At 48.8% G+C, this 11,502-nt stretch overlaps 1 protein-coding gene across 2 annotated transcripts in view; it reads left to right on the top strand.

Annotated features, from left to right (window-relative positions):
- Positions 1-319: 319 nt before the first annotated feature.
- OTUD7A (OTU deubiquitinase 7A) overlaps positions 320-11,502 on the top strand; it is a 382,361-nt gene continuing 371,178 nt past the window's right edge. The window contains exon 1 of one of the 2 annotated variants that reach the window (XM_070477660.1): positions 320-409. The gene's annotated coding sequence lies outside the window, so the exon portion shown is untranslated. The remainder of the gene's footprint in view (positions 410-11,502) is intronic. The other variant, XM_070477661.1, reaches the window with a different exon arrangement.

The raw sequence follows: 11,502 nt of genomic DNA, 5'->3' as shown, positions 1-11,502 counted from the left end.
CCCGGGAGACCGGGTCTCGGCGCGGGTGGCGGCTGCGAGCACGCGCGCTCGGAGCCGGCCGGCCGGGCGGGGGCGGGGCGGAGGTGGGGCGCGCGCACGTCCACGCGGGGCAAGGGAGAGGCGCGGCAGAGGCCGGTGACGTCAGGGGGCGCGCGCGGCCGCGGGCGGAGCGGAGGGGCGGGCGCAGCGCGTGGCCGCGGGCGGAGCGGAGGGGCGCGAGGGGCGGAGCAGAGCGCGGGAGGAGGCGGGGGAGGAGAGGCCCCCGGACCGCGAGCGGCAGCTGGGGAGGGGGCCGCGGAGCCGGAGCGCGAGAAACAGCTGATCCGGTTTTCCTTAAAGCCAGAGAAAATGGAAGTCGGGTAGCAGCTACTGCGGCGCTGCGGGCTGACTGAGCGGAGCGGCGCGGCAGGTGAGACGGCGCTGGCCGCGGTGCTGCCGGCGGCGTTGGGGCCGGGGCCGCGGGCCCGGCAGGTGCACTGTCCGTCCCAGTGCTGCGTTGGGTGCCTCCGCAGCTTCGTGGCGGAGCAGACGGGCGCAGAGGCCGGGCAGCTGCGTGTCTGGGGCGCGGGGGTCGCGGGCACAGCGCGGGGCTCGCCGGCGCGTCTGCATTGCGGGCTCGGCTCTGGACCCCGCGGGCGCCGCGGCCACCGGCCCTGGCCGGACGCGGCGCGCGTCTCCGGGCAGGGTGCGGCGCTCCCTCTGGGTCGCGGACGGTGTCTCCTTCGGGCCCCGGAGCCGTCTGCACTGGAACGTGATGACGGGCTCGGGGACACCGGCTCCTCGGTCCGTTGGGCGCACTGGGGTCCCGGGGCGCCGGCGGACTCCCGGGCACGGCCAGGCAGCATCGCGTGAGGCCGCCGGCCGGGTGCCCGGGCCGTGGCTGCGTGGGCCACCGCGGCCCGATGCGCCGCTCGCTCTTTCCTCTGGGTCTGGCTGGACAGCGGGCGAACGGCTAATGCAATTTGGCTGTGAACCTGGAGGCCTTCCCTGGTTTCTTCTCACTGGAGGGGTTAAAATCGCATTTGCTGTGCTTTAAGTGCTCCTTTAAATTCGGGAGATGTCAGTGATGTCATCATTAACAAAAACTTTCCTTCATTGGACACAACCGCCCAAGTGCACCCTCCTCCAGTGCAGCTATTGCAGCCCTTTGAGAATCTTTGCTACAAAATAGATTTGTCTCTGCTCTGTGAACTCACCAACCTTACACAGGTGAAAACGGCTTTTATTTTTATTTCTCGGCTTGAGAATGAATAGATTCAGGAGAGGCTGAAGGGAAACTTGTTAGATCCTCACAGATCCTAGAATCACTCCATCCATATCACAAGCATCCAGGGGAAAGTCACGCATGACACTTCCATGGCTATTGCCTGGCTTTATCTTTATAACTGAAAGTGAGCCATGAGATGAGAAAAATTAAAAGACATTATATTTGAGGTGGCAGATGATGTGTTCAGAAAAGGTAGACAGTGTGGCCTAGATCTTCACAGGCCTTGATTGCTTCAGGAAAATCTGTAGGTCTTCTAGCTCTCCATCACCACCTCCTCCAGGACTCCCCACCATGATGGGCCTGGGAGAAGTCTGCTCTGGAGAAAGGGGTGACAGCTTCTCTGGGGCCCTCCTTGCCTTTCCTGTAGCAGCTGTGTGACCCACCAGCCTCCAAGGCTAGTTTAACACCTGAAGAGAGTTGAGAGAGTGCAGAGGCTGGGACTTAACCTGCATAGCACACAAAGTTCTGGGGAAATTTCTCCCCATAAATGGGAGCAGCGTGCCAGCATTATTGTGTGTGTGAGTGTTCCATTAGTACGGACTGTGATGGGAACAGAAGTAAGCAAGTTCCCAAGACAGTCTGCACTTCTACGGAAGCCAATCATATTGAAAGGATATTCAATGAGGGACAAAAATATTGACATTTGTGTATTTAATAATTAATGACTTCCTAATTGGTGCAAAGAGGCATACCTTAAATTATTAGTGTGATCATATTGGGTCTGTAAGGAATTTAATACCACAGGACATGCAAAAGTTTGAGCCTGGTCGGGAGGGTAAGCTTTTAAAAACCCTGGATTGGTGGGAAGAAAACTGGAAATAGAGCTTCACCTTAGGTTTTGGCATTCAGGGTGGCAGTGGATAGAAACCATTGCATTATGGAGTCTTGCCTCTTGTGGGTCTCAGCCTGGGTCCTGTGTGGAGGCCCCTAGCCCTGGTGGAGGCTAGCACAAAAGTTGTGGGAAAGCTGAATTGTCTGTTCTCCCCTGTGGAGAAGGAGAGTGGCATGTCCATCTGAAACAGCCATGTGTGCGTGGCCTGTCACCTCCTAAAGCTGCCAGATTTATTCACAGTGGCAAGGCTGCCTGAGACAGGAAGCCTTATAGCAGAATTGACTCCAAATATACGTCTTTTCAGCAACTTTGCCCCCACTGCATATGGTTATTTTAGAAATTGACCTTCTAAGTCATTGCTGAGATTTTTTTCTGTAATTGAAGTAGCCTCAAGTGTGCGAAAATTGGCTTTTAAGTCTCTGAGCTATGAACTCTTTAGAAATTGAGTCTGTGAAACCACTCTGGCCATATATCCTTTCTTCTTTCACACCTGTAGACCTGTGAAAGTATTCTTTGTAATATTTTTTTAGTTTAACTCACTCTAGTACTTTTAATAACACAAAGCAAGTGTTTTCACTAAAGCTTGAGATATTAGCCACTGGTTTCCTAAAACATTTCAAAATCCCTCACTTTAAAGCCTCTTCATGCCCCTTTCATGCTTAGAGCATCACACCCGATTCTAAGAAACCAGGATTGCCTTGGCTTTTCTTCTTGTTCCCTTTGAATGTTAAGGTCATTTAATTCTTGTCTTAGGCCCAAAAGATAAAGGCTGAGTCAGCTCCCGAGGGGCCAGCAGGGGGCGTGCTAAATGCATCTTGGCGGGCCTCTACCTGAGCCACCTTGGAAAGGATGGAGGATCCCCAAACTAGAGGTGTGTGTCTGTGAGCCCCACGTCTCTGTGTGCCTATCGCCCAAGGGATGGACACTGAAGGAAGGATATGCTTTAAAGAGTCAGAGGTTGCGGCTTCTTGAATGGGTCTCCCTCCATGGGGCAGCTTTAATGGCTCTGTGTCTTTGGAGAGTGATGGTTGGTCCCAGTCAGAAGATTCAGTGCCTCCTCAGATAGCAGAAGGGAGAGTGTTGGCTTGGAGAGGAGTGACTTGGCCTCACAGAAATCCCTGCCTACATCTTGGTCCTGGAGAGGGCATGATGGTGCCAACCAGGACAGCCAGTGAACGTGTCTCCCATCCCCCAACAATGTTTTCCCTGGGGTTTGACAACTATTGACTTAAACCCCAGGACTCTGTGTCATTAGCACCTCTCAGGGGGTTTATTTTCTGACCTTGCCAACATTATTGGCTCAGGGTTTCTCAGATGAAGACAAGCAAATGTTTAATCCATGTATGTGTTTTTACATGAATAAGATGAAACAGGAGAAAAGAGGCAACTGTGCTTTTCACTTGAATGTGCTCAATCTGATTTTAAGTGTGTGCCGTCAAGGTTTCTAGTTATGGGGTCCTCCCCAGGTTCCTTGTAGAGCCCAGATGCTGAAGGGTGAGATCACACCTTGAAGGGAATAGATCTTTTACTGGACACCTATCCAAATGCTATGACTGGATAATTCTTTATACTTCTTATTCTGTCAAAATGCTCATAGAATTGAACTGTTGATTTTAGAGAGGTAAAAGGAAAAAGTTTTCCAGCTTTGTGCTTCTCTTGGAGCACTTTAAATGGCTGCAGGGGAAGTGCCACTCAATTAAAGACAGGTGGCACCTGATCCTTCTGGAAGCTGTCCATCCCTGAGGATGACCACAGGATAGCCTACTCAAGAGGGAATCCTGAGATCCACAGGCTTTTAAAAGGAAGCAAAACATGCTGGTTTCTTTTTATGGTATATCTAATTTGAAAATATTTTACCCTTGGAAACTTGGAAGCAGAGTTTCATTTGCCCTTGATAGACTGCTGCACCCCCCAAGCAGTCTGTGTGTCCGACCAAGAAGAAGATGACTTTAACACAGATGTGACAGAGCCAGTCAGGGAGAAGCTGCCCGCTCATTTTGGGGATGAAGCTCCTTGCCATTCATAGTAACAGAATGGGTACATGGGTTGAAAACAAGTCATTAAAATTCTGAAAATGAGAGGTTGCTGCTGCCATTTTTACCTGCCCATGTTGTGGAGGTGTGTTTAGCTGGCTGGTTTACACATGGTATTTCTTTTGAAGCAGGGGGTGTGTGGGCTGTGGTCAAGGCAGGGATTAGGAGAGAGTAGACCTTACTTTTCCTTCTGCATTAGCCACAACCTGCCACCCAGAATGAGGCATGGCCCTGTCATGCTCTAGGACCCGTATGAGAAAAGGAGAAAGTTAACCTCCCATGTCTCCAAGGCCTTATCTAGTGAGGCTGCAGAAGTCCACAAACCCCTAGTGCCTGCTATTAGATTTCTGCTATCCACCATCTGACATTCTAAGAAATCAGATGTACATTCATGCCAATGCAAGTTCTAAATACATCTCTTTTGCAGATAGGGTTAAAGTAAACTCATTTTCTGGATTTGAAGGATCACACCTTTCTCCTTGCAAGGAAGTATTTTTTGTTTGAGCTTAGTTTATCCTTCCATAGTTTTCCTTATAAATGTGATGGATATTTGATGTCTGAGTGAATATGCATGCATAAAATGCAGTATAACTTTTACGAAATACAAAGGGAGACCTCTGAAATTCTTTTTCTTTTCTGCTCAGTGTTTCATTCAATTCTTTTATTAGATCAGCAGTTTCTTACGATGCTAAGGATGGATGTGGATGGACCACTCACCCATCCCTCCATGAGATTCAGTCTCTTAGTTGCTGAGATGAGTGTAGGAGCAGATGTCCTGGTTTGCCCCTGCCAACTTGAGCCTTGCTACTGCTGTGAAGCCCCCCAGCTCTGCTGCCCCTGAGGCTGACACACCCATGGTTTACCCAGATTATCTCTGTGGTTCCATTTTAGAAGTTGCCTATGATGTGGGGCTCCCCAGATACTAGAGTAAGCCCAGGGCTGGCCTGGCAGGACTGTGGAAGAGACCCCACGATGGACCACATCCTGGGATGTGATGTGCCTCCTTCCATGAAGGCCACCCTAACCCCCAAGACTGAGTCAGTACCCTTTCCTCTTGGGGGGGTCCAAAGACCATGGGTCCAATCCATTTCCCCACACTTCTTATAGTGATGATTTGAAGCTTTGAGAATATGTGTATTATCAAAATATGAGGCAACACTTTTGCATGTGTAATTTTTCATGCCTTAAAAGGAATTGTCCAGCATCCAAGATATATATTGTTCACTTTTTCTTTTTGTTAATTGAAATATAGTTAATTTACAATGTTGTTTAATTACTTCTGTACAGCAAAGTGATTCAATTATGTATATATATATATATATGTACATATGTATATACACATTCTTTTTTATATTCTTTTTCCATTATGGCTTATCATAGGATATTGAATATAATTCTCTCTGCTATACAATAGGACCTTATTGTTTATCCAGTCTATATATTATGGTTTGCATCTGTTAACTTCTGCCTCCCAACTCATTCATCACCCAAGCCCCTTCTCCTTGGCAACCATCAGTCTGTTCTCTATTTCTGTGAATCCATTTCTGTTTCATAGATAGGTTCATTTGTATCATATCTTAGATTCCATGTATAAGTGATATCATGTGGTATTTGTCTTTGTCTTTCTGACTTACCTAGTATGATAGTCTCTAGTTGCACACTTTTTCTTCTTAAAGTGGAGTATCTTTTGCCAGTCTTTTTTTTTTTTTGAATGATTATTAAATGTACAGGGAGATTTTATTCAGGGGAAATTGACTTTAACTTTTTTCCTAATCTTTGTTATTTTTTTTTTATTTTTATTAGTTGGAAGCTAATTACTTTACATCATTACAGTAGTTTTTGTCATACATTGAAATGAATTAGCCATGGATTTACATGTATTCCCCATCCCGGTCCCCCCCTCCCACCTCCCTCTCCACCCGATCCCTCTGGGTCTTCCCAGTGCACCAGGCCCGAGCACTTGTCTCATGCACCCAACCTGGGCCGGTGATGTGTTTCACCCTAGATAATATACATGTTTCAATGCTGTTCTCTTGAAACATCCCACCCTCGCCTTCTCCCAGAGTCTTTTAAATAATATCATGCTATCTCTTGAATCATCCCTGAATAGAAAAAAAAGATGGACGAGTTGCCAGCTGACTTGGACAATGTGGCAAGCTGTGTGACCTTGGGCACAGTCCCAAGTGGCCCCCCAAGAGGAGAATCTCTTCTCTGGTTTTGTGTAGGTTTGGCGGGGAGAAGCAGATGAGTGTGCAGTGAGTCCTTCAATTCTAAAGCAATCAATGATTCCAATATAAGGAAGTAGGAGGCGGCGTGTCCATCTCATTTACCACGAGCCCATAGCCCTCCCTTGTCACTGTTGTCAGTTGCTGGGTTTACAGTTGACACTCGTAACTCAAGTCCCAGCTTCAATGAACTTGCTTTTAACTTTTTTTGCAGAGGAAGAAGGAGGCATGGGTAAGAAGAATGGAGGACCTTCTTTGGCTTAGTGATTTTTGTCATTTACCTGGAGTTGTCAGCCAGTTGTGTTAAAACAGGCTAAAGGAAGTTCCTCCAAGTCAGGTAGACTACAGACCCCCTGAGAGTTGGGCTGCATCTCCTACTTCTAGCAGGCCCCTCGGTCTCATCAGATGGATTGTTACAGAACACACTTTCTTACTCTCGGAGTTGATGGAAGATTAGTCTTTCACATGGACAACTCGTGGGTGGAAAGAGAGGAAGGAGAAAAGCATTCCAGAGATGGGGTCCTGCTAGTCCCATGTCTGTGAGGGGCAGTGACCATGGCCTGCGGCCCCACCAGCATGGCATTTACCCTTGGCATTTGCCCTTGGGGGAAGTGTGTGGCTGAGTTCTGGGTCTGCACTGCCCTCCTCACCCTGAAAGAGCCCCCTGGCAGGGCCGGCTGCTGTTCTTGGAGCAGGTCTCTGGCCTCTGAGACCAAGGGGCATCCTCTTGTCATTGGGTTGCATGTGGTGCAGGGCAGAGAAGTCTCTGTGGCTCCTGAGGGACAGCGCAGGCCCCCGTGGGAGGAAGTGGCTCTTTTGCAAGCCCTGTCACTTGCTAGGTCACATGAAAGCCCTGTGGCTGTTTCACTTGGCACTGTGGCTGCATAATTATTGGTAGGCAAATTGAAAGGCCACACTGGATCTCTTGGGAGCCTGTGGCCTGGACTTGCAGGAATGGTTTGCACTTTGGGTCCACATCTCTTGCTTATTTCATTTGTAAAGTCTTTCTGGACTGAGGTGCTGACTGTGACCTAGGCCCTCAGGGTCCCCTGGTTCAGAGTGGCCGGCAGACTCTGGCTTGTCAGGCCTGGCATGTGTGGGCAACCTCCATCTCTCCTGGGTCATCTACCCACGCTGCCCATCACTGACAGCGTTTCCTAAGGTTTCTTCCACCCAACTCCACTTATCCCATGAACAGTCTGGAGGGCTGTGTGTTCAGAAAGACATTGTCACATCGGGTATGTAAGGCTTCCGGAGTTTAGGAGAGGTGATACAGGCGAGAAATTCCACTGCTTCAAGTTAGAGGTTTGTTATAAGATGCTGTGCTGCTGCATTTAAATTAGGAGATACTGTGGAGGTGGCAAACACCACAGTAAAGCAAAACACATGAAGTTTTTTGGTTCCCAGTGCATATAAAAGTTACATTTACACCACCATCCTATCATCTATTAAGTGTACAATAGCATTATGTCTAAATATATACCTATATATACACCTCTTAATTAAAAAATACTCTGGCTAAAAAAAATGCAAGCTATCATCTGACAATACAGGGTTGCCACAAACCTGTAGTTTCTTTAAAAAAAAAAAAATATGCAGTATCTATGAAGTGCAGTCAAGTTAAGCAATGAAAGGAGGTCTGCCTGTATTAGGCTGTGGGGTGACTGGAGGGCCCGGTGGGAAACGTGGCCACGGAGGAGCGTCTGTATGTGGCCCTTGCAGGTCAAGGCCGGGCCTGCTGGGGGAAACTCCCAGCCTCTGGACCAGGCCCCCACCTTGGGCATCTTTCTAGTCCTCTGTTTCACAGGTGAGGTGGAGATAGGTAGCTGCTTGAACTCTGATACCTCATTCAAGTCCATGATTCTGTGCCCAGTAATCCCCTCCTTCTCTCCTAGTGCTGACTAATCAGGGGAAAGAAAGGCCCACTCATTGCTGGGAGAGAACAGCTAGGGAAAATTAGGCGTCTCTTAGGAATGTTTGTATCCGTTTCTCACGCTGAGGGGAATACAGAGCATTTGCAGAAGGATTTATAGTTAGAAACGGGCTGTGTGGTCAGCATCCCTCCTTCTGACTGTGAGGCTCCGAGGAGAAGGCTGTGCCCCAGCCTGTTCAGAGCAGGCTCTCCATGCGTGTTTATGAGATGCATTCACTAGTCCTATGGGAATTAAACTTAGAAATTTAATTATTCTTTCTAGAATTGTTTAGCTCCCATGAGTTCAAAAGTGTTAGAGTTGAGAATGCGGCTCATGTCAAATTTGACACATTTTCAAACTTGAGCCCCCCAGTTTGGCAGTGAGCAAAAAAAAAAAAAAAAAAACCCAGCAAATTATTTACCGATTCACCATGATGCAGCACACTGCAAAAGTGTCATTCTCTGAGGAGGTATAGTTCTATCTTTTCCATATATGTGTCACAGACACTGTATGCAGTCTTAGGGAATATTAGCTACATCTATTTGATAAGGAAAACAACTGCATTCCTGATTTCTTTTAAAATTGAAATCTAATTGCCTTACAATGTTGTATTGGTTTGCACTACAAATTTTGAAAAGCCCTCCTCCCCACCTCCCTTTACCTGTCTGGGGTGCGGAGCCTTAAAGAAGGCAGCAGTCCGCATCATCTGTGCGGCTCAGCCTGGGGAGCAGGTGGGACCCCAAGGTTAGTACTTCCCTGGGACTCCCTCCGTATGCTGACAAATGTTCTGCCCTCTCTGACCCCCTGAGCAGCTCTGCCCTCTTGCTCCCTGCCACACCTCTCTCCTGGGCCTGTCTCCCTGCTCTGGAGAGCCTCCAGGGGCTGCTGGTGCCCCCAGACCTCGCCCCTGAGCAAGATTCCTTACTACCCACCTCCCTTTTATTTCAGTTTGGCAAGAGGATGAGATCTACCTGACTTCCCATAACAGAACCATGACACCATAATGGACAAGTCTGTCCCCATGATATTGAGTGGGAAAGTGATGCTTTCTGGATAAAGTATGCTAGGATTTTTTTTTCTTTTAAGTAATTAGTAAGACTTCTCTGTCACCATCCTCTCTTGGTGTTCTCTTGCCTACAAAAGTTGCCCAAGAAGGAGCCACTGTACCTATGATGGTAAAGTGGAGGTTCATGATTCAGCACTGCAGCTTTAGTGAAACAGCCCTTTATGAGGGTGGAAGGTTGGTGGTCCCTCCCCTCCCTTCCCACACCCTGAGTGAGGCCAGGTGTGGGGCCCTGAGGATGGGCATTACTGAGAACAGGCTTGCCATCAAGTAGTAACCTCAGTGGTAAGATGATGCCCAGGGCACTGGAAAGTCTGGTGTTTGAGAGTGTGTCTGGTGGCTCAGATGGTAAAGAATCCACCTACAATGCTGGAGACCTGGGTTCAATCCCTGAGTTGGGAAGATCCCCAGGAGAAGGGAACCTGCTCCAGTATTCTGGCCTGTAGAATCCCATGGACAAAGGAGCCTGGCAGGCTATAATCCATGGGGTCACAAAGAATCAGACATGACTGACTACTTGCACTTCCCTTTTACTTGGAGCAGTCTGGAGACCAGACCCCTCCGGCCAAGCCCCAAAGTATACTTTTTTCCCTTAAACTAACTCTAACAGAGAGAAGAAGCAGAGACATTTTCCAATCAGGAGAGGGTCTTGGCTATCCACTCCCCATCGTGATGAAACAACCTGTCTAAACGCATAGAGCTGCCAAGCCTGCAGCAGGGATGACTGGGTTCCTCATGTTCCTCCCACCAGTTCTTTGTGTTGCCCAAGAGATGGGCAGTGACATTTTGTCCTGTGTTCCTGGTGGCATCCATGGACTAGTGGGCAATGGCATGAGAAAGCACCTTTGACATAGACATCTAGGTGCTGCAACAACAGACCTCCTCTGAGGGTCCTGGGTACTGGCCTGGGCTGAGCATGAGTGACATAAGGAGCAATGGGGCACTGCATGATCACTGGGGCACTGCATGATCACTGGGGCACTGCATAATCACTGGGGCAGCTATCAGGCTGGAGAGGAGGTCATATCCACAACCTCCCCTGTGGACTCTCTGAAAAGCAGAGTATGTTGGGGACAGAGGACCCCATGGGAGTGGCTGGACAGAGCAAGTGCAGGACCATAGGGTGGTCAGAATAGGGGTCTGATTGGGATCCACACTACTCAGTGCCCTGAGCATGGGGGTCTATCCAGCAGACACTCACCGGCTAACCTGGGTCAGGTACTGAGAAACACGCAGGGTACTGGAGGAAACACAACCCCTGGGGAGGATGTGGCACAGCACCAGGGAATGGGCATGCAGCCTCATGCCTGCTGGGTCCCCCCAAAAGTCCCACAGCCTGACCATAGCTGAGCTCTGCCTGCATGCAGCCTGTGGGTTATCATATTTTTAGTCTTTTAGTCTTTATGAGTACATAAAATGACTCATCTAATTTAATTTAATTATGAAGGATTTGCTGAATTTAAGCTCAGTGTCTTCTATCTTGGAGTTCCCAGCATGTCCCTTCCTGGGCTGGTGGGCCAGCCTGTAGTAACCACATAGTCCCAGAGTATGCAGTGGCCGGCCCATCACAGGGTTTCTCCCTTCTGTTTCCGGGGTTATCTGTCTCTGATCTTGACACCAGCACCTGTCCACCACCCTCTGTGGTCCTCACAACAACCCAGTGAGGTACCTGGACTGGCCCTTGAGCAGGAAGGAGTGTCCCTCTATCCACGCCCTGACATGTGGGTTAGGCGGATACTCAAAAGGAAGAATTAATTAGGGAGAGGCTATAGTATCCATTCAGCCCTGTAAAGTTAGGGGGAAACTCTGAAATGTGTTTGCCAGCTGCTGTGAGTGGTATCAGCTCAGTTCTGCTCTGAAAGATGATTGAAGTGTGAGCTCCCCCTTCTTTCCTCACCCTCCCATTCCTCCTGTCTCATTGTTTATGTTTCCATTCCTTCCATGGTCTAGACACATACTATTTGCCCTCTCATAGGTAACCCCAGTTTCTAGTTACCTGGTCTTTGTGCTACGTTTAGATGGATTCCAGGATCACACAGTACTGGTCCTTTGTTAGTAATTCTAGAGGAATTATCGGGGCCTTTCTTTCAATTCCTTTTTCAGTTGTTGGAGTTCATTGTAGAGTTTGTGGGTTGTGATCCCCCACTGTCTTCTTAAATGGCTCATGAC

Source organism: Odocoileus virginianus, chromosome 16, assembly GCF_023699985.2.
Source record: "Odocoileus virginianus isolate 20LAN1187 ecotype Illinois chromosome 16, Ovbor_1.2, whole genome shotgun sequence".
Lineage (NCBI taxonomy): Eukaryota > Metazoa > Chordata > Mammalia > Artiodactyla > Cervidae > Odocoileus > Odocoileus virginianus.
This window is presented reverse-complemented; position numbering and strand designations above follow the sequence as displayed.